A 3,146-nucleotide genomic window follows, 5' to 3' on the forward strand; every position below is an offset into this window, starting at 1 on the left:
AAAATACCCTTCTTCAATAACAACTAAAATAAAATTCAAATCATCAAATTATTTTAAAAAAGAAAAATAAAAATCAATTAACCTTAAAAATAATTCCAATTTCAAACAAATCTGTTATCTGTGTTCTTTACCCTAACTCATTGTTCTTGTTTAACATAACCCACCCAGAAAAATCAATTCTCGCAGTCCTCTTCTCCCTCTCCTTACTCGTTGGTTGCTTACTTGCTTCCCCAACCTGTCTCCACTGCGTGCTCCCCTGCTTCGCGCCGTCCTGTTATCGCCCATGCTCCGCCTTCGCCGTCCTGTCTCGCACCGTTGGGCTGTCGATGCCTTGCCTCACGTCGTCTAAGGTATATTAGCTTTTTTGTTATTGATTCACGAGGTATATTGGCTTTTCTGTAAACACAAAATCCAAATTTTCAGTTGTGGAAATCAATAGATATGGGATTGATAGGGAGATAAAACTTTCACAATGATGAGGTTCTTACAAATTTTGTACTGAGTTGATTCTATTGTAATAAGAATGGTATATTTCCTATGTTTGGGTCTTGCAGTGTTCAAACTTGGAAAAAGATGACACTCTTAGCATTGAGAATATTTTAGCAAAAGCATTGTTAGATTCACCGAATAAAAAAGAGAAGAAAATCACAACAGTTAATCCACTGGCTTCAAGCACTTGGGAAAAGGTACATTTTGATCAATTGTTTACCCATTTTCCCGAATAGCTTCTGTGATTGGAATGAAGTGAGGTTGATACCTAATAAACTTGCAGTAAAAATTCTAGCTTTGCTTGGAACTCATTTGGCATAGCTAATTTTATGATATATTATATTATAAGATAATAAAATTATTTTTCATTATCACTATAATTATAATTATATACCTATGATATCACTGCCTCTAGTTTGCTCTACTATATTTCACTCTTTTTTTTCCCAAAAAAAAAAAAATGCAAACAAATTTATACTGTATTGTCTGGTAAATTAATTTTCGTGCCTCTAGTTGTTCATATTTTAATACTGAGTATTATATTCATTAATATATGGTGTGCCATGATGAACTGCAATGCGCTGCCAAGAAATTTTGATTTATTGTTTGAATGTGTTAGGAAGCTAATGGGACAGGCCTGAGCTCTTGTTCATTTGATGAACTCGTTGACTTAATGGTTTTCCCTTGATTATGCTATATTGGTGTATCTATTATGACAAAATTATAATGCTAATTGCCTAATTTCATTTCAATTTCAGGAGGCCAACAAGAGTGGTAACAACTGATTACCTTCACCATGGGTAATTGTTGCCTTGCTTATTCTGGGATTTAACGAGTTTATGACACTTTATAAGGTGAGTGTTAGCTTTATAATGGGCAAATTTAAAGGAATAGGAACTAAGGCGTAATTTACAAAACCAATTGTTTCCGTTGCTGGTAGAGCTTCTTTTCTTACTATAGTGTTCATATTATTTTGTAATCTGAATGAAAGTTATTCAGTATGCATATTTGAAAAAAGAAAAATAAAGGGCTTAATTTACACTTTTGAATTCGGTCATTCTGTTTTAACAGTTTACACTAATCAAATGATTAGTGTAAATAACTATTTACATATATTATTTCTTTCTTTGTTTGTGATTGTGTATTATGGAATTAATCGAATCTAAAAAGTACCAGTTATTATTTGGTTTTAACATTATGAATCTTTGATAAAATTTACACTCTATTTAGAAATTATTTCTTTTTGCAGTTTACGGTACAATTAGCTAAGGCATTGGCTTTATCTGTTGAAAACTCTTCTTTGTACTGTGTAGGCTTCATCATGCTTTGTTTAGAAGAATTTAAGTGTTAAGACATTTGTTCTTCTTTGATAACATGCCCAAAGATCTCGTCAGATGACCATGGGAAGATAAAATTGAACCAATTACCACGCACAAAAGCTTTGGAACAGTTCACTCGAGCCGGTGAAGAAATTCCCGTGGAATAGAGCATTGGACAACTTCATTCAACTCATTCTTGATCTCTTTGTGGACATAGTAAAATACCTAGTTGTACCTATGTTCATAGTTACCTCCATTAGTGAATTATCTTACTCTGCAAATGAATGGAAGCTGACTCTTGTTCCTATTCCATTTCTCTTCGCAAACTACCAGACAATAACAACATTCTTCTATGAGCTCGCACTCGTCAATTAGAAAATAAATTCATTTTTACTTTCATGGCTTAGTTTGAATTTAAGTAATTTATCATCTAAAATAATCTCATATTTAATATTATTCTACATAGTTAATAAATAAAAAGATGTATTAATTGCTACCAAGAGAAGAAATATAATTCATGACAAACAACCACACTCCTCGTTCTTAACTAACAATTTATTCTTTTATTATTGGAATAATAATATAATATCACGCTGAACTTGTATAAAGATTCTTCCTCTCCCAGTCTCCATGCATTTCCATATATCTTCAAATTAAAGTCACATAACATTATATAAGATGATTGAGTTTAACTTCACTTAAATTAATTAGTTCCTGCCAATTGTTACTTTACTTCCTCATACATCCCATGAATCATACATCATTAGCATGATGATTCCATAATCCATACAAATCATATGTACTGGTTAGTTAGCCAATTAGGATATAGGATGTGAATTCATCTACAACTGTTAGCTTATTTGCATTTATGATGGGGTAATGCTGGACACCAATTTTTTTTTTTTTGGTGAAGCTGGACCACAAATTTTATGGAACCAGCCTTACATATGATGCTAAATTGAGAATTTTTGTCACAACATAATGTGTAATTAGACAGATTAGCAGTCAATTCCTGTGAGTTAGTTGAAAAATGAACACACTTCTGGCATGCACCCAACTAGAATATAAAATTATGATTTATGAATTAATAATTGGCACGATTGATAAATATTATTATTAAGTTATTTCTGAGTAATCATATAGCAGAAAATTGTTATTTTGCGTTAACGTGATATACCATTTACATTTAGAGAACCCATGCAACTCTTAACAAAAAAAATTTGAATACATGCAAGGCCATAAAAAATTAGGTAGAATAACCTTGCTCCTCCAACTAACCAAAGAACCTGAATTGGAAAAAATATATCTATTTCAATGGGTAGGTTAATCGTAACAAAA

At 31.8% G+C, this 3,146-nt stretch overlaps 1 long non-coding RNA gene across 2 annotated transcripts; it reads left to right on the forward strand.

Moving 5' to 3' along the window:
* Positions 89-2,201, forward strand: LOC107637909. Of its 2 annotated transcripts, none has more exons than XR_002361330.1 (4): positions 89-382; positions 555-686; positions 1,248-1,343; positions 1,803-2,201. It is a non-coding gene; the product is annotated as an uncharacterized LOC107637909 (long non-coding RNA). The 2 variants fall into 2 exon arrangements; XR_001619609.2 differs by having other exon boundaries at positions 93-350.

The sequence above is a fragment of the Arachis ipaensis genome, chromosome B04 (genome assembly GCF_000816755.2).
Source record: "Arachis ipaensis cultivar K30076 chromosome B04, Araip1.1, whole genome shotgun sequence".
Lineage (NCBI taxonomy): Eukaryota > Viridiplantae > Streptophyta > Magnoliopsida > Fabales > Fabaceae > Arachis > Arachis ipaensis.